Here is a 20,800-nt window from a genome sequence, read left to right on the forward strand (position 1 = left end):
TATATCACTCATCTATACACAGATCCGTTAATGAAGAAGCAGAGTCCACAAATATTTAGGGCATGACCACACGTGGCGGATTTCCTCCGCAACTGTCCGCATCAATGCCGCACAGAATCTGCGTTGCAGATTCTGCTGCGGATCTGCACAAAATGTGCAGTAAATTGATGCGGACTAGCTGCTGCGGACTGCGGTAAAAGTACTTCCCTTCTCCCTATCAGTGCAGGATAGAGAGAAGGGACAGCACTTTCCCTTGTGAAAGTCAAAGAAATTCATACTTACCGGCCGTTGTCTTGGTGACGCGTCCCTCCTTCGGCATCCAGCCCGATCTCCCTGGATGACGCGGCAGTCCATGTGACCGCTGCAGCCTGTTATTAGCCTGTGATTGGCTGCAGCCGTCACTTAGACTGAAACGTCATACTGGGAGGCCGGACTGGAGACAGAAGCAGGCAGTTCTCGGTAAGTATGAACTTCATTTTTTTTTTACAGATAGATGTATATTGGGATCGGTAGTCACTGTCCAGGGGGCAGAAACAGTTACTGCCGATCGCTTAACTCTTTCAGCACCCTGGACAGTGACTATTTACTGACGTCTCCTAGCAACGCTCCCGTCATTACGGGAGCCCCATTGACTTCCTCAGTCTGGCTGTAGACCTAGAAATACATAGGTCCAGCCAGAATGAAGAAATGTCAAGTTAAAAAAGCAAGACGGATCCGCAGCACACATAACATGTGCATGACAGCTGCGGACTTCATTGCGGAAATTAGAATCTCCATTGAAGTCAATGGAGAAATTCCGCCATGAGTCCGCCACTGCTCCGCAACAGACAGAGCATGCTGCGGACACCAAATTCCGCTCCGCAGCCTATGCTCCGCAGCGGAATTTTACGCCTCGTCTAAACGAACACTGCTAAATTAAAGTGAAAGTCAATGGACAAACGGCTCCGCTGCGGATTAACGCTGCGGAGTGTCCGCAGCGGAATTTAAGTGAAATTCCGCCACGTGTGAACCCAGCCTTACTGTTTACACTATGACTTTATAAAAAAAAAAACCTTGCTCTTCAACCCTATTTCTAAATGATTCTATAATGTTCTAGAACAGATTTGTATTGTATGATATTCACATATGATCCCCACTAACGTAAATATATATATATATATATATATATTTTTTTTTTATTTATTTTTTTACTGCTTTCAGACTGGCTTTTTTAAGTTGTGGATCCAATACATTCATTTATTGAAGAGGATTTTCAGTTTACTGTGATTTTTTTTTTTGTATTTCACTGTATTTTAAATGCAATTATTTGGACTAGCTAAGGCTTCGTTCACATCTGCGTCAGGGCTCCGTTCCGTCAGAGCTTTCTGTCAGAACGGAGCCCTGACTGACACAAACGGAAGCCATATATTTCTGTTTCCATCACAGTTGTTTTCAAAAGTGACTGATCCGGTTCCAATGATTTACTTGTGTCTCCGTTGTGCAAGGGTTCCGTCGTTTTCACGGAATCAATAGCATAGTCGACTACTAGATGCGAACGAAGTCTAATACATATGAAGTCTTCTGATATGAGCCAAAGTTGTTTCAAATCATTGCTATAGGGGTCTATGCAAGTTACTAACTAAGTCTTACACAAGAGAGCATATGTTTATATCCAGAGACTAAATACATACATTGTTTTCTGTATCCTATTTATACGGCAACATGGACAAGCACATAGGGAGTGTGCAAACTCTCCTACAATGCAGTACTTGGAGGCATAATTTTAATACATTATATTGGTTATTAACAGTACTAAATCTCATCTGCTTAGTCATCTAAACAGTAGGACTCCTTTAATGTAATGGCCTAATAAAATATATAGAACTTGTGATTAAGCAAGTGTTGCTAATGTGACTTCATGCACCTATACTTCGTTTTTACATGTTCATTTTATAACAAACCGTGGCTTTAAAATGTCTCATGTGTTTTTCTATGTCTTAAAATAAACCTAATGTTTTGTATAAGAGATTACTGTGTTGTGCTACTATATAAGTCTCACAATTCATCCAATACTAAGGACTCATTCACATGGTTGATTACGGCACGGACGGGCCCAGGGGCGTAACTAGAAAACACTTTTGACTGGGGCCCCCCTCACCTGGGTGCCACACAACCCCCCCTAGTACATAATTCCCCCCTGTAGATAGTGCCCCCCTGGAGATTGTGCCATACAGCCCCCCTGTAGATAGGGCCATACAGCCCCCCCTGTAGTCCATGCCATACAGCCTGCCCTGTAGACAATGCCATATAGCACCCCCCTCTGTAGACAGTGTGCCATACAGCTCCCCCTGTAGACAGTGCCATACAGCGCTCCCCTGTAGACAGTGCCATACAGTGCACCCCCGGTAGACAGTGCCATACAGCACACCCCCTGTAGACAGTGCCATACAGCCCCCTGTAGACAGTGCCATACAGCCCCCTGTAGACAGTGCCATACATACCCCCCTGTAGACAATGCCATACAGCCCCCATGTAGACAGTGCTATACAGACCCCCCTGTAGATGGTGCCACACAGCCCCCCTGTAGACAGTACTATACAGCCACCTGTAGACAGTGTTATACAGCTCCCACTGTAGACAGTGCTATACAGCCCCCCCTGTAGACAGTGCTATACAGCCCGCCCTCTAGGCAGTGCTATACAAACTCCCCCTCTAGATAGTGCTATACAGCCCCCCTCTAGACAGTGCTCTACAGTCCCCCCTCTAGACAGTGCTATACAGTCGCCCGCTGTAGACAGCGCCACACAGACCCACCTATAGACAGCGCCACACAGACCCCCCTGTAGACAGCGCCACACAGCCTCGCCTTGTAGACAGCGCCACACAGCCCCCCTTGTAGAGAGCGCCACACAGCCCCCCCTTGTAGACAGTGCCACACAGCCCCCCCTTGTAGACAGCGCCATATTCCGCCCCCCAAACCCCAAAAAATTTATACTCACATGGGCCCCGTTCCCGCGATAAACGTAGCTGTTCCACAACGCCGACAGGATCCTTGCGTAGGCCGGTGTGTAATTGCGTGTCATGCAGGCCGAACATGGCCTTTCTTCCAACCTAGATATTCCATGATCATCTGTGATCAAATGTTCTGCTGACTCAATAACTGCGGAGTTACAAATGTCCTGTGGCATTAACATCAACACAAAAAATGGGCGCTGCGAGCTTCATGGCATTGGTTTCCATGGCCAAGGAGTTGCATGCAGCCTTACATCACCAACCACAATGCCAAGGGTCAGATGGAGTGGTGTAAAGTACACCGCCACTGGAGCATTGGAAACGTGTTCTGTGGAGTGACGCTTCACATTTTTCTCTCTAGCAGTCTGATGGACTAGTCTTGGCTTGGCGATTGCCAGGAAAACTTTACCTGGCTGACTGCATTGTGCCAACTGTAATGTTTGGTGAAGGAGGAATAATGCTCTGGCATGGCATTTCAGGGGCCTGTACCCCTTAGTTCCAGTGAAGGGAAATCTTAATGCTCCAGCACACCAAGACATTTTGGACAATTGTATGCTTACAACTTTGTGGGAACCGTTTGGGGAAACCCCTTTTCTGTTCCAGCATGACTGTGCCCCAGTGCACAAAGCAAGGTTCATAAACGCATGGTTGGGTGAGTTTGGTGTGGAAGAACATGACTGGCCCACACACAGCCCTGACCTCAACTCAATCGAGCACCTTTGGGATAAACTAGAACAGAGATTGAGAGCCATATGAGGTGGTAAACAAATCTTATTTCAAAGAGATCACAACATGGTAATTCTTTTTATTAGAGTAATCATTGCCATCAGTGGGGTAACTATCGCTATAGCAGCCGTAGCGGCTGATACGGGGCCCGCAGCATGAGGGGGCCCGTGCCACCCGCCGGCACGGGCCCCCCCATGGCCGGAGGCTCCGCTAGCAGCCGCTATGGCTGCTACAGCGCGACGCCACTGAAGGGGTTGTTCCTACAAAAGACATGCATCCCCTATCCACAGGATAGGGGATGTATGTGTCATCGCTGGGACGCCCAGCGATAAGGAGAACGGCCTATAGTTTGTCCTACAAAAGAGATGTATCCCCTATCCACAGGATAGGGGATACATGTGTGATCGCTGGCAGCGATAAGGAGAACGGGGGACCGAAAGTCCCCCGAAGTTCTCTATGACAGACCTTGGACTTCCGGGGTCTGTGCAGCTCCATAGAAATGAATTATGCACTGGTCGTGCTTGTGCGCATGCGTGACCAGCGCACCTTTTAATTTTATTGAACTGCGCAGACTCCGGAAGTCCGAGTCATGGAAAACTTGGGGGGACTTTCGGTCCCCCGTTCTCCTTATCGCTGCCAGCGATCACACATGTATCCCCTATCCTGTGGAAAGGGGATACATCTCTTTTGTAGGACAAACTATAGGCCGTTTTTTTTTTGGGGGGGGGCTATATGGCGTTATCTACAGGGGGGTTCTGTATGGTGTTATCTACAGGGGGGTCTGTATGGCGTTATCTACAGGGGGGTTCTGTATGGCGTTATCTACAGGGGGTTCTGTATGACGTTATCTACAGGGGAGTCTGTATGGCGTTATCTACAGGGGGTCTGTATGGCGTTATCTATAGGGGGTCTGTATGGCGTTATCTACAGGGGGGTCTGTATGATGTTATCTACAGGGGGGTATGTATGGTGTTATCTACCGGGGGGGTCTGTATGGCGTTATCTAGAGGGGGTCTGTATGGCGTTATCTACAGGGGGTCTGTATGACGTTATCTACAGAGGGGGGTCTGTATGCCGTTATCTACAATGGGGGTCTGTATGGTGTTATCTACAGGGGGGTCTGTATGGCGTTATCTACAGGGGGGTCTGTATGGCCTTATCTATAGGGGAGTCTGTATGGCGTTATCTACAGGGGGGTCTGTATGACGTTATCTACAGGGGGGTCTGTATGGTGTTATCTAGAGGGGGGTCTGTATGGCGTTATCTACAGGGGGTCTGTATGACGTTATCTACAGGGGGGTCTGTATGGCGTTATCTAGAGGGGGTCTGTATGGCGTTATCTACAGGGGGTCTGTATGGCGTTATCTACAGGGGGTCTGTATGGCGTTATCTAGAGGGGGGTCTGTATGGCGTTATCTATACGGGGTCTGTATGACGTTATCTACAGAGGGGGTATTATGGAGTTATCTACAGGGGGGTCTGTATGGAGTTATCTAGAGGGGGGTCTGTATGGCGTTATCTACAGGGGGTCTGTATGACGTTATCTACAGAGGGTGGTCTGTATGGCGTTATCCACAGGGGGGTCTGTATGGCGTTATCTACCGGGGGGTATGTATGGCGTTATCTACAGGGGGTCCGTATGGCGTTACCTACAGGGGGGGTTCTGTATGGCGTTATCTACAGTAGGGGTCTGTATGGCATTATCTACAGGGTGGGTTCTGTATGGCGTTATCTACAGGGGGTTTCTGTATGACATTATCTACAGGGGGTCTGTATGGCGTTATCTACAGGGGGGACTCTGTATGGCGTTATCTACAGGTGGGTCTGTATGGCGTTATCTACAGGGGGGTTTGTATGACGTTATCTACAGAGGGGGTATGTATGGCGTTATCTACAGGGGGGTCTGTATGGCGTTATCTAGAGGGGGGTCTGTATGGCGTTATCTACAGGGGGTCTGTATGGCGTTATCTACAGGGGGGTCTGTATGGCGTTATCTACAGGGGGTCTGTATGGCATTATCTACAGGGAGTCTGTATTGCGTTATCTACAGGGGGGTCTGTATGGCGTTATCTACAGGGGGGTCTGTATGGCGTTATCTACAGGGGTCTGTATGGCGTTATCTACAGGGGGTCTGTATGGCGTTATCTACAGGGGGCTGTATGGCGTTATCTACAGGGGGGATTGGGGCTGTAAGTCGTTATCTACAGGGGGCTGTGTATGGTGCTATCTATAGGGGGGCGCTGTGTGGTGGAATCTAGAGGGAGGCACTATCTACCAGGGGGGGTTGTGTGATGCCCAGCGGAGGGGGGGCCCCAGTCAAAAGTTTGCTATGGGGCCCATTCTTTCCTAGTTACGCCCGATTGCCATCATAACCCTAGTAGTAGGAACTTTATTGTTGTGTGTATAAAAAAAAACCTGCTTGTCCATGGATGAAGAATACATAAATAGATATATAAATTTGTGTTTATCAGTAAACAAGCTCCGTCCTGCAGCCACAAAATCCGGAGGACTATATTAAAACACAAGTTTGAGCGTCTCCTATACCCTGTGAAATAAGCTTTTCTTTTTACTTCCGGAAAAAACAACAACTCATGTCAGTGATGTCACCCTATGTGCGGGGCAAGCCTTTGTTTTTAGTTTTGAGTGTTTTTAATAGCGTGTGTGTCTTTCTTGGTAAAGCTAATTATCCTGCTGTCTCCTAGAACCATTGCTGGACCTAATTCTCATTAACTGAAGTGACATTGTACTGTATACACCTTCCTGTTTCAGCCACTGGCTGTGTTATTAATCAAAAAGAACAAAGTGCTATCATCAGAAAATCTCATTACGCCTATTTACAGAGGGAAATGAAAGACTGAAATAAATTGTGCAGAGATTATTTCTGTACTCATGAAATCTACTCAATACAAGCTCTCGACTGCTGCACAGGACCATGTGGAGGTTATTGAAAAGGATTTGACACTTTATTTTAGAAGAGTTGGTAAAAAAGATCTTATTTTCTATGAAGTGTATATTAGTACCACTCCAGATCAGCTGTTGGTCAGAGGTAGCTAATCTACAGTGTCTCTTATTTATTCAATAAAACTGATAAATTAAAGGAGAGTAAGGCCTCAAGCACATGACTGTAGAGGTGTGCACAGTCCATGATTATGGCATGGACGGGCCGCGGAGTGTCCTACTTTTTTTGCAGGCCGGGCTCCAGGCAATGCACGGACCGTGGAAACCACGGTCATGTGCATTGGCCCATAGGTTAGCATGTGTTTTATACTATCTGCAATTGCGGATAGTATATGGCCGCAAGTGCATAGTCATGTGCATGAGGCCTTGGGGTATATTCACACGGAGACCGGCACTTATCTAGAGTATGTGATCACATCTGCGCGGCCGCCTCTCATTTCATTCCCTTTCTAAATGCCGTGGCTGCCTCACCAGGTTGGACATGGGTTGGGTGACCCCTGTCTTCAAGATAGATGCAGATTCCAGCTCTGGGACCTACGCTTATCAGACATTTATGGCATTTTCCGTGAATATGCCTTAAAGGGGTTGTCTACCTTCTGACAACTGATGACCTATCCACCGGATAGGTCATCAGTATGTCATCGGTGCGGGTCGGACACCCGGACCCCGCACCGATAAGCCGCTTCGGTGGCCTGCAGATGTTGTGGCACATAATGCTATGTATGGAGCCTGGAAGCAGTTGGCGCTGTACATAGCATAGCGGCCGTGCTGCAGAACTGCAGGTCTGCTCCTATTCACTTGAATAGGAGCAGAGTTGCAGTACTGCTGCTCGGCCGCTATTCCGTAGCCGGAGCGAACTGCTTATGGCTTGTACATCCGGTGCACGGAGGCACCGGACCAGCTGATCTGTGCGGGACCCGGGTGTCGGACCCCCACAGATGATGTACTGATGACCTATCTGGTGGATAGGTCATCAGTTGTCAGAAGCAGGAAAATCCCTTTAAAGGCTATGTACACCTTTGAAAACGTTTGGGTTTTTTTAAAATAAAAATCTGTGCGTTTTGTGCAATTTTCTAAATACTTTTTATTAAAAATTATTTTTCCTTTTTGAGAAACAGCTGCTTTGTATCCTGTATACAGAGCAGCTGTATCTTGCACTGAGTCCTAAATCCGTTAGTCCCGCGGACCTAACGGGATCAGTGTCAGCGGGTTTTACATGTCTCTGACACGCAGGATCCACTTGTTATCGAACACATCTAAGTTCTAAACGTAGATGTGATCGGTAACAGCTTGATTCTACCCGCTGACACTGATCCCGTCAGTGCCGCTGACCTGACGGATAAAGGTTTCAGCGCTAGATAGAGCTACTCTGTATACAGGATGCAAAGCAGCTGTATCTCAAAAAGTTAAAATAATTTTCAATAAAGTATTTAGAATCTTGCAAAAAAACTAAATTATTTCAAAGATGTACATGCGCACGATGCGTATTAAGTGCGGTTAAACCGCGCGTATTTGCGTGCAGCAAATCCGCAGCGTAATACTGTACAGCACCAGCAAAGTAAATGAGATTTCAAGAAATCTCATGTACACGCTGCAGTTCTTTTCTGCACATAAATTGACCTGATGTGCGTATATTAAAATCTGCAGCATATCAATTTATCTTGTGTTTCAGCTTGTGAATTGTATCTGACTAGACCTAAAGAGAAACGCACCAAAACCTGCAGCATGAAAACACACCTATTTACGCACTACATGCACCCATGTGACTGACATTCTTAGAAAAGCTACCTTTGTGTGCAATGATAATACTAAGCAGCCACCCCCCTCATGAATAGTAGGCGTCTGAGTGGGTGTTTCATCAGTATATTGCACCTGATGATCTCCCTTTATGTAGCATTGTGTTTTGTCTGCGTCCTGTTGGGAGGTAGTGTGAGTACCTGTCACGTAGGGTGCGTGGACCCACTGGGCCGTACCGTCTTAACGGTATAGCAGCTGGCCAACAGGACACAGGTCAAAGTCTATAGTTCGTATAGGTGTATCTGTGGTAGATTCAGACAGTAGCAAGTCAGGCTTGGATGGGACTTTGGCAGCAGGTGGACACCAGGCGTAGAGTAACAGGACAGAAGAGGCTGGACGCAGCTGCAGGCTTGAGGGAAGCCGACATGACCGTCCTGGTAGGGAAAGGGTTAATGTTAAGAGGTGAGGGAAAGGTGAAGAAGCTGAAGGAGGGACGGGGAGGAGCTAGGGGGGACGGGGGGGCCGTTACTGCGCTTCCCGCTGTTTCTCGGCATTGAGCCGGAAGCAGCGGGAGGAGTAGTACACAAGAAGCAAAGCTCCCCGTTGCCCGGCTTTTTAGTATGGCAGAGGCCCTGATTTTAGAGCGGCTGCGTGCCGCTGCTGTGCACCACGGTCCCGGATGGCTGGAGGAGACCGTGGCTGCATTAACGCGGATCCCGGACGCCGTTTCGCCACGTCGGGCACGGCGTTCGGGGTCTGTTGTAAGGGACAGGCTCCCCTCCCCCGGCCCCCCTACGAGCATGGCTATGGCGGCGGGGGGGGAGTCGGCAACAACCGCTCCTGCGCTGGGCAGGCAGAGAGCGGTAGCAGGGGTGACGGCGATGCAGGCTGTGTCGACCCGTCCCTCTCGGCGGTCCCGACCTCCAGAGCGCCTGAGTCCGGAGGTAGTCCCGCGGACACGGCGTCGCAGAGGGAGCCCGATCCCGGACGCTGCAGGCCAGGCAGCTGGGAGGACCGCCCCTTCCCAGGCCCTGCGTCCTGGCAGGAATCCCAGGCCGCGACGGGGTCCGGCGGTAAGCAGGGAGTCGCAGGCCGGGCTCCCTGTCACCCCTCCCCCATCAGATGGAAGATGTCAAGAGCAAGGTACGGCCGCCCCGCATGGTGATGTTCCGGCCAGGGGGCAGGCTTCGTCAGGATCGTCTAGACGGACGACTAGATCTGCAGCGACGTCGAGGCAACAGGTCCGGTCGGAAGTCTGGGTCCCGGCGGTCGGGCGGCAGGTTGCCGGCCCATCGGTCAGCGCGTCCTCATCCCCTTTCCGAAGAGGTCGTTGGGAGGGACAGTCGTCGGCGAGAGAAGAACTGGAGGAAGGTGAACTGGACGTCTATCGTCGAGGTCAGGATGGTCCGGCTGACGGGAACACAGCGCCTGTGCAGCCCGGTGAGTGTATAACTCCTTTATTGTCTTATCCAGCGATTTTTATGTCGGGTGTCGGCGGGGGGGCTGCTAGCATAGCATCGGGGGCCGGTAGTGGCGCGGGCGGACGCGACGGAGCGGGTTTGGCAGATTTAGTGGGTTGCTTACGGGAGCTGGTGGGGCGCCTGGATAGGGCCGCGGCGCCGGTAGTAACGGAAGTGTCCCCTGCGGTAGTTTGGGAAGGCTCCAGGGAAGTGGGATCGTTGCAGGCGCGTCCTGTGGTGGCGGTTAGAGAGGCGGTCGCGGTGTCGGTGCAGACTGAGGCACAGAAGGACGGCGATCGAGTGCGCATGGACGATCGTGCTCGGGGGGAGGTGTATGTTTGTTTTGAGGGTCCGTTGGGGGCGCATTTAAAGCAGGAGGTGCGTGATCGGATCTGGAAAGATGAATATGTTGAAATTTTTTCTCTCTTGCCGCTGGCTAAATTCAATTTGGATAAGAGCAAGCGGGATGAGAGTAAAAAGGACGAGGAGGAACGGCGGCGGTATAGGCTTATCCCGCAGACGTTCGTTAATTGGTCGCAGGCGTTCGCCATATTGGCTAGTGTGATAGGGGAAAAGGCGCCGGAAAATTGTTCGGCGTTATTTTGTTATTTTGATGCTATTGGGGAGGCTCATAGGGCGTATGGGGGTCAGGCGTGGCTGCGATATGATGAGCAATTCCGTCAGCGGAAGGCGGTTCGGCCGGCGATTCGGTGGGACCAGAAGGATATTGCTCTCTGGTTACGGGTTACGGTTCCGGTTAGGCAGCCCTTTCCCGGGAGCGGTGGCCAGGGAGGCCAGACTAGTCAGAGTGGACCAAGCGGCGGGGGAAAGGCGGGGTTTTGCTGGCAATTCAATGAAGGCCAGTGTAAGTTCGGGGCCACGTGCAAGTTCAAGCACGTGTGCTCCGAGTGTAATGGTGCATCACACGGGGCGGCAAAATGTCTGCGTAAAAAGAGGTCCGGGAACCAGCACGGGGCTGGTCAAGGGGGTGTCGCCGGTGAGGGTGGAAAGGATGGCCCCTTATCTAAATGAGTATCCGGATAGGGCGGCGGCTAAGTTGCTTTATGAAGGGTTTAGTGTTGGTTTTGTTATTCCTCCGCCTCCTTATGAGGTTCCGGTTACGCGGAGAAATTTAAAATCGGCTTACGTGCATGCGGAAGTCGTGTCGGAAAAGTTGTTAAAAGAAGTTTCGTTGGGGCGCATGTCGGGGCCATTTGTGGAGTCGCCGGTGAAAGATTTAGTTGTGTCCCCTTTGGGTATTGTCCCTAAACGCGAGCCCGGAAAGTTTCGTTTGATTCAACATTTATCGTATCCCAAAGGTTCGTCGGTAAACGACGGGATTGATCACGAGTTGTGTTCCGTAGTTTATACCTCATTCGATAAGGCGGTGGGGTTAGTGCGGGCTGCGGGTCCGGGGGCGCTGCTAGCAAAAACCGACATCGAGGCGGCGTTCAGGTTGTTGCCGGTGCATCCAGAAAGCCAACGGCTGTTGGGCTGTTTTTGGAATGGGGCCTTTTACGTGGATCGGTGCCTTCCGATGGGGTGTTCTCTTTCTTGTGCATACTTCGAGGCGTTTAGTAGCTTCGTGGAGTGGGTAACGAGGGGAGTATCCGGGGTCGATTCGTTGATCCATTACTTAGATGATTTTTTGTGCGTTGGCCCGGGGGGTTCGCCGGTTTGCGGTAACTTGCTTCATGCCCTGCAGAAGGTGGCGAGGGATTTTGGGATCCCTTTGGCGCCGGAAAAAACGGAGGGCCCGGTAGCGACGATTTGTTTCTTGGGAATCGAAATTGACTCGGTGGCAATGGAGTGTCGGCTCCCGGCGGATAAGCTGGGTGCTTTGAGGCTGGAGGTGCGACGGGCTTGTAGAAGGAAGAAAATGTCGTTGAGGGAGCTTCAGTCGCTGCTGGGGAAGTTGAATTTCGCCTGCCGGATTATGCCGATGGGGAGGGTGTTTGGTAGAAGGTTGGCGGCGGCAACGGCGGGAGTGCGGGCGCCGCATCATTTTGTGAGGCTCAAGGAGGAGCACCGAGCTGATCTTCAGGTTTGGGATGACTTCTTGGGCCAGTACAATGGTCGCTCGCTATGGATGGCCCCAGCGCAGGATACGAGTGATCTGAATATTTTCACGGATGCGGCTGGGGCGGGTGGCTTTGGAGCTTACGGGGGAGGTCCGTGGTGCGCAGGTCAATGGCCGGCTAGCTGGGTGTCCAGTGGATTGACGCGGAATCTGGCCCTGCTCGAGCTGTTTCCCATCGTGGTGGCGGCTACCATTTGGGGGGACAGGCTCAGGGATAAGAAGGTCCGTTTTTACTGCGACAACATGGGTGTGGTGCTTGCCATTAATAACATCACGGCGTCCTCTCCTCCGGTAGTTCAATTGTTGCGACATTTAGTGTTGGTGTGTTTGTCGCTGAACGCGTGGGTGGTGGCGGTGCATGTCCCGGGTGTACGGAATTGTGTTGCTGATGCTCTTTCTCGCTCGCAGTGGGACCGGTTTCGGCAATTGGCTCCGGGAGCGGAACGTATTGGTTTGGCGTGTCCGGATCATCTATGGGATCTGGTATCGGTCCCGTAGAGCAGCTGTTACAAAGGTCTTTGGCGGGCACGACGTGGAGGGCTTATGCTGCTTGTTGGAGGCAGTGGGAGGAGTGGGTAAGAGAGTTGGGTGATGTCAATACGGATAGAGACAGGTTGGTGGCACTTTTGTATTGGTTAGGGGATGCCTGGGAGGCGGGGTTTTCAGTAGCGAAGGTGAACCGGTTTATATCCGCGGTGGCGTTTGGGCTTAAGTTGCGGGGCTTGCGGGATGTATCGAAGGAATTTCTGGTATCGCAGGCTTTGAAGGGGTTGCGCAGAGGTAGGGTGGAGGCGGATAGTAGAAGGCCGGTGTCGTTTGCTTTGCTGGGCTTGTTGGGTGGTTCATTGGCATCGGTATGTCGTTCTTCAGATGAAATGGATTTGTTTCGGTTGGCTTTCTCGTTGGCGTTCTTCGGAGCATTTAGAATAGGTGAGTTGGTGTCGCCAAGTACTAAACAGGCAGGGGGGCTGAGATCTGGGGAGGTGAGCCTTTTTGCAGATCGGTTGGAGGTATGGTTGCGTAGATCAAAAACTGACCAATTAGGGAAGGGAAAACTGATAGTTTTGTTCGCTCTCCCGGGGTCGGTCATGTGCCCAGTAGAGTGCATGCGTGGTTTTACAAAAAACAGGGGGTCTCCAGATTTGCCTTTGTTATGTCATGTGGACGGGTCGTTCTTGTCCAGGTTTCAGTTTGGAGCTGTTTTTAAAAAATGTTTGACGGCGGTTGGGGTTGCGGCAGGCTCATATTCATCTCATTCCTTCCGGATTGGCGCAGCAACGGAAGCAGGGCGCTGGGGGTTGGATGATGAGGGGGTGAGGCGTATTGGTCGTTGGGAGTCTAAAAGGTTTAAGTCCTATGTCCGCCCCCATATGTTGTAATTTTGTTGTTTATGCTTGCAAATGTATATGGTGGTGCCTAACTGTGTTTTCCGTTTCAGATTCGCCTCCTTGTCTGGTGTGGTTGATGGGTCATTCGTACGTGCACTGGGGGGCTTTGAGGGCGGACGTCCGCCCGGATGGTCGCCAGTTGCGCATTCCGCGACAGGATGCGGTTGTGCATTGGCTGGGGTTTAGAGGTATGTCGTGGAACAGGGTGTTGGCGGAATTCCAGACATATGTGCGGCTTGATAGGGTTCCGGAGGTTTTAGTGTTGCACGTGGGTGGGAATGACTTAGGAGTCCGCCCTTTTCGTGAGTTGGTGCGGGATATCAAACATGATTTGTTGTGTTTGTGGGTATCTTATCCCAAGTTGGTGGTAGTGTGGTCGGACATAGTCCCAAGGAAGCATTGGCGGTTAGCTAGATCGGTGGAGAGAGTCAATAAGGCTCGGATAAAAGTTAACCGGGCGGTGTCCCGTTTTGTGGCAAAGAACGGGGGCATTTGCGTGAGGCATAGGGATTTGGAGTCAGGATTGGGGAATTTCTGGAGGAGTGACGGGGTTCATCTGACCGAGGTTGGCATTGATATTTGGAGCTTGGCTATAGCAGAAGGCATAGAAAGGGCGGTGGTGGTGTGGAGGAACTCACAGGCTTAAGGTGGTCAAGGCCTGTTTCGCGGTGGCGGGGGGAGTCCTTGAGGCCAGTCAGTACAAAATGGTGGGGGGGTCGCATCGGGGGTATGCGTCCCCCAAAAAAGGTACATGGTTGAAGACTTCATCGGGTGTTATCCCTTTGAAGTGGTCTTCTGGTAGAAGGTATGTCACTTGAAGGCTTCATCGGGTGTTATCCCTTTGAAGTGGACTTCTAGTGGTCGGTATATCACTTGAGGGCTTCAACGGGTGTTATCCCCTTGAAGTGGACTTCTAGTGGGTGGAGCCATCTGCAGAGGTGAACGGTGCTTCCGAGCTGGTTTACGGCTGGAGGTAATTAGTGGTTTGCAGATGGCTAATTCGGTGTGTTCTTGAAAGGAACATCTGAAGGGGCTTCAAGGACTTCCTCTGCTCGGGTTAATGTTAACGTTTAATGGTTATTTATGATTCTGACCCATGTTGGGTCATGTGAATTATTAGGAGGAATTCTCTGGTGGATTCCTAACTAGTTATCCGAATGTTTCGGATTTAAATTGTTTTTATAAAACTGTGAAATTAATAAACGGCTGCTGTGGCCATTTCACATCCAACCTCGGTGTCATGTGTCGTTACTAAATGGGGGTGGGGGATAGTATGGTTTAAGGTTAACACACGACTCTACCTAGGCAGGTCAAGAAGAGGCTGGACGCAGCTGCAGGCTTGAGGGAAGCCGACATGACCGTCCTGGTAGGGAAAGGGTTAATGTTAAGAGGTGAGGGAAAGGTGAAGAAGCTGAAGGAGGGACGGGGAGGAGCTAGGGGGGACGGGGGGGCCGTTACTGCGCTTCCCGCTGTTTCTCGGCATTGAGCCGGAAGCAGCGGGAGGAGTAGTACACAAGAAGCAAAGCTCCCACCCTCCCACCCTTGTTTTGTTACTCCTTAGGTCTTCTGTACGTCCGTATATGAGCGTTGTGTTTTATTTTGTGTGTTTATTTAACATGTTTTTCTTTTTTCCGGAGTAGGTTCTGTTGTCATGGCAGCTGGCGGGGGGAGTCCTTGAGGCCAGTCAGTACAAAATGGTGGGGGGGTCGCATCGGGGGTATGCGTCCCCCAAAAAAGGTACATGGTTGAAGACTTCATCGGGTGTTATCCCTTTGAAGTGGTCTTCTGGTAGAAGGTATGTCACTTGAAGGCTTCATCGGGTGTTATCCCTTTGAAGTGGACTTCTAGTGGTCGGTATATCACTTGAGGGCTTCAACGGGTGTTATCCCCTTGAAGTGGACTTCTAGTGGGTGGAGCCATCTGCAGAGGTGAACGGTGCTTCCGAGCTGGTTTACGGCTGGAGGTAATTAGTGGTTTGCAGATGGCTAATTCGGTGTGTTCTTGAAAGGAACATCTGAAGGGGCTTCAAGGACTTCCTCTGCTCGGGTTAATGTTAACGTTTAATGGTTATTTATGATTCTGACCCATGTTGGGTCATGTGAATTATTAGGAGGAATTCTCTGGTGGATTCCTAACTAGTTATCCGAATGTTTCGGATTTAAATTGTTTTTATAAAACTGTGAAATTAATAAACGGCTGCTGTGGCCATTTCACATCCAACCTCGGTGTCATGTGTCGTTACTAAATGGGGGTGGGGGATAGTATGGTTTAAGGTTAACACACGACTCTACCTAGGCAGGTCAAGGCATGGTACACAGCACAGCACGACTCCAACTCAATACGGCACTTGACCAGGATAGCACGGGATACAGGTTACAAGTAGCAGGAACGGGAAACACTGGGAACTGGAAGACACAAGACACTTAGGAGACCATTTGCAGAGACAAACTAGGGTAATGACAACAACGCTCAGGCAATGCAGGAAGGGGTAGAGCTCTTCTTATAGTCCAGGGAGCTCATGGGCTAATTTGGTCTTTATTTCAGGTGCACGCGCTGACCCTTTAAGATCGGGACACAGCAGAGCGAAGCGGAAGTGCTGGCGTTTCCTGAGGAGGAGATCATGGGTAAGTATGGGCTGTTCAGTGAATTAATATTTATTATAATATTAATTTTAAATTAATATAGTTCTTTTTCAGTGATTTATTTACGCATCAAAATTTAAAAAACGCACCTAAAAATGCATAAAAAAGGCACGATTAGGTTTTAATGCGCATTTTCCATTGAAAATTACACAACATGTGCATGTAGCCTTAAAGGGTTTGTCCAGTACAAGACAACTGATGACATCCACCAGATAGGTCATCAGTACATGATCTGTGGGGGTCCGACGCATGGATCCCGCACCGTTAAGCTGCTCCTGCTGCCTCCTGGCACAGAACATACATGCTGGAAGCAGTTGGCTCAGGCCACGGAATAGCGGTCATGCTGCAGTTCTGCAGCTTTGCTCCTATTCAAGTGAATAGGAGCAGAACTGCAGTTCTGCAGCACGGCCGCTATGCTATGTACGGAGCCAACGGTTTCCAGCATAGCATAATGGGCAATAATATCCAGTGCCCGCAGGTCACCACAGCGGCTGATCAGTGTGGGGTCCGGGTGTAGGACCCGGACCGATGATATACTGATGACCTATCCGGTGGATAGGTCATCAGTTGTCTGGTAGCAGACAACCCCTTTAATGTCCTAGGTGGTAATAACCTTTTAAGTGTTTGTTCACAGACTGCAAATGTGTTGCAGAAATTTCTGCAACTGTCCTGTTTATCTGAATGGAGTGTGCCGAATTACATGCACATGCTGCAGAAATAAGCTAATTCAGATGTATGGATTGAATTTTCAATCGCCTATTTCCGTAACTTCCATAGGAATCAATGCAGAAAGCCACGTGGACGATTCTACCATCATTTCCTGCCTGGATGCAGCGGGCGCTTCATATTCATCAGGCAGGATGATCAGGTGACCCTCGATCTCGAGGCAGGTGCAGGTCCCACACCTGAAACCTGCATCTCTCAGTCATTTATGGAATATCTGTGAATATGCTATAAATGTCTAACGTGGGAATACCCCTTTAATGGCCAACTTCCAGAAGTCATGTACTAGATTTTCAGGGATGTGCTAATCGGGGTGTACAGATCACGTACAAATTCTGTTCAATCTGCTAGATGTGAAGCTGGACTTCTCTTCTGCCTATCACCCACAGTCTAATGGTCAAGTAGAGAGGACCAATTAAATATTAGAGAATTACCTTCGTCATTTTTTTTCTGACAAACATAACAAATAGGTACAACTTCTGCCTTGGGCAGAATTCTCTTACAATAACCATACAAGTGAGTCTACTGCCTCTTCTTGCTGACAGTCTCCTCCAGCGTCACCATACAATCCTGCTGACAGACTCCTCCAGCATCCCCACCCAATCTTGCTGACAGTCTCCTCCAACGTCACCATACAATCTTGTTGACAGTCTCCTCCATCATCACCACCCAATCTTGCTGACAGTCTCCTCCAGCGTCACAATACAATCTTGCTGACAGTCTCCTCCATCATCACCACCCAATCTTGCTGACTGTCTCCTCCAGCGTCACCATACAATCTTGCTGACAGTCTCCTCCAGCTTCACCATACAATCCTGCTGGCAGTCTCCTCCAGCTTCACCATACAATCCTGCTGACAGTCTCCTCCAGCATCCCCACCCAATCTTGCTGACAGTCTCCTCCAGCGTCCCCACCCAATCTTGCTGACAGTCTCCTCCAGCGTCACCATACAATCTTGCTGACAGACTCCTCCAGCATCCCCACCCAATCTTGCTGACAGTCTCCTCCAGCGTCACCATACAATCTTGCTGACAGTCTCCTCCATCATCACCACCCAATCTTGCTGACAGTCTCCTCCAGCGTCACCATACAATCTTGCTGACAGTCTCCTCCATCATCACCACCCAATCTTGCTGACTGTCTCCTCCAGCGTCACCATACAATCTTGCTGACAGTCTCCTCCAGCTTCACCATACAATCCTGCTGACAGTCTCCTCCAGCTTCACCATACAATCCTGCTGACAGTCTCCTCCAGCATCACCACCCAATACTGCTGACAGTCTCCTCCAGCGTCACCATACAATCTTGCTGACAGTCTCCTCCAGCATCCCCACCCAATCTTGCTGACAGTCTCCTCCAGCATCACCACCCAATACTGCTGACAGTCTCCTCCAGTGTCACTATACAATCCTGCTGACAGTCTCCTCCAGCATCACCACCCAATACTGCTGACAGTCTCCTCCAGCGTCACCATACAATCCTGCTGACAGTCTCCTCCAGCATCACCATACAATCCTGCTGACAGTCTACTCCATCGTCCCCATACAATATTGCTGACAGTCTCCTCCGCAGTAGAGGAGACTGTCACACCACTCTGTGATAGGAATAACCATCTGCTGCTGGCAGTCTCCTCCCCGACCTCCTGCTGACAGATACCTCACCTCCTCACCCGATCACAGTCCGCACACCGTCCACACTGACAATACATCTAGCTGCAGGGGGGGTCTCAAGGAGGGAGGGCCCGCCGGGGGGGGGCCATCAGGAAGGGGCCGTCAGGGGGGGGCGGTGGTAGAGAGAGAGGGACAGACAGAGACTGCTATCTCTCTACAAACCAGCTTCTCTGCTGTGTGACTCTGAACTGCATCTGCACAGTACAGAGCCAGATGGGAGAGGCAATGAACGGCTCCCGTATTACATCTGTGTATATGTCATTAAGAGACACATACAAAGATGAAATAAAACATGGCAGCCCGCAGTACAGTAAGAAAGTGTCAATAAAAAACAACTTTTTGTGCGAAAAATTAAATAAAGTCAATATAATATTTTATTAAATATAAACACATAAATTAATTTAAAAAAAAATCATGACACTGTCCCTTTAACCTACTAGGCCCCAATTTACAATGTGCCTTTTGAAATACTAGTGTCTTCCTATATGTTAGATAGACATGTGGCTGGTGACTGAAGTCCCCTCAGGCACTATGGCTCGAGTGCAGGGGCGTAGCTAGGGGGGGGCAGGCGGGGCACGTGCCCCGGGCGCAGTTCAGAGGGGGGCGCCAGCGCCACCTCCTTCACTATAATTGTACCTGTGTCGCAAGGACACAGGTACAATAAGAAGCAATGAATTCAGCGCCATTCAGCGCCTCTCCACGAATGAAGCGACTGGTACCTTTTGTACCAGTGACGCTTCCGTCGATGAAAGGCCCTGATTGACTGGCAGGGAAAGTCATCCTGCCCAGCCAATCAGCGCCTTTCATAGACGCTGTGTTCAACCCCCTGGAGACCTGCGCAGAAGAGAGCAGGTCTCCATGGCTGCCGGACGGCATGGGAGCGGGAATAAGGTGAGTTTGAATATTTATTTATTTTTAAATTGTAATAGAAGTGTGTGGCTGTATCTGCGGGGGACTATATCTACAGGGGGACTATATCTACAGGGGGGCTATATGCAGGGGGCTATATCTACAGGGGTGGGCTATATACAGGGGGATTATATCTACAGGGGGGCTATATCTACAGGGGTGGGCTATATACAGGGGGACTATATCTACAGGGGGTGGGCTATATACAGGTGGACTATATCTACAGGGGGTGGGCTATATACAGGTGGACTATATCTACAGGGGGTGGGCTATATACAGGGGGACTATATCTACAGGGGGGCTATATCTACAGGGGGTGGGCTATATACAGGGGGACTATATCTACAGGGGGTGGGCTATATACAGGGGGACTATATCTACAGGGGGCTATATACTGGGGTGGGCTATCTACAGGGGGACCATATCTACAGGGGGTGGGCTATATACAGGGGGACTATATCTACAGGGGGCTATATACTGCGGTGGGCTATCTATGGAGCACCGTATACGGGGTGGGCTATAGCTACAGGGGGGGCTATATAGTATATAGCCCCCTGTAGATATAGCCCACCCCTGTAGATATAGCCCACCCCTGTAGATATAGCCCACCCCTGTAGATATGGTCCCCCTGTAGATATGGCCCCCCTGTAGATAGCCCACCCCTGTATATAGTCCCCCTGTAGATATAGCCCACCCCTGTATATAGTATCCCACAAATAGCTCCCCCTATAGTGCTCCACAGAAAGCCCACCCCTGTATATAGCCACCTTGTACATATAGTCCACCCCTGTATATAGTGCTCCACAGATAGCCCATCCTTGTATATAGTATATACAGGGGTGGGCTATCTGTGGATCACTATATACAGGGGTGGACTATCTAGTGGAGCACTATATACAGGGGTGGACTATATGTACAAGGGGGCTATATACAGGGGTGGGCTATCTGTGAAACACTATATACAGGGGTGGACTATACGTGGAGCACTATATACAGGGGTGGGCTATATCTACAGGGGGGCTACATACATGGTTGGGCTATCTGTAGAGTACTATATACAGGGGTGGGCTATATCTACAGGGGGGCTACATACATGGTTGGGCTATCTGTAGAGTACTATATACAGGGGTGGGCTATATCTACAGGGGGCTATATACAGGGGTGGGCTATCTGTAGAGCACTATAGGAGGAGTTATTTGTGGGACACTATACAGGGGTGGTCTGTATGGGGGCACTATCTACAGGGGTCTCTATGGCAGGCACTATCTACAGGGGGCTCTATGGCAGGCACTATCTACAGGGGGCACAGTGTGTGTGTGTGTGTGTGTGTGTGTGTGTAGGACACGGTGTATGGTGCTATTATAATTAGAGGTGCAGTGTATGGCGCTATTATATTTAGGGGCGTGGTGTGTGGTATAATGATAACTTTATATTTATTTATAGGTGCAGAAATGTTGGTAAAGTGAGAAGCTGAAGACATCTGAGCAGCAAACTGCAGAAATGGTCTGTGACCGGG

The sequence above is a fragment of the Rhinoderma darwinii genome, chromosome 3 (assembly GCF_050947455.1).
Source record: "Rhinoderma darwinii isolate aRhiDar2 chromosome 3, aRhiDar2.hap1, whole genome shotgun sequence".
In the NCBI taxonomy this organism is placed as follows: Eukaryota; Metazoa; Chordata; class Amphibia; order Anura; family Rhinodermatidae; genus Rhinoderma; species Rhinoderma darwinii.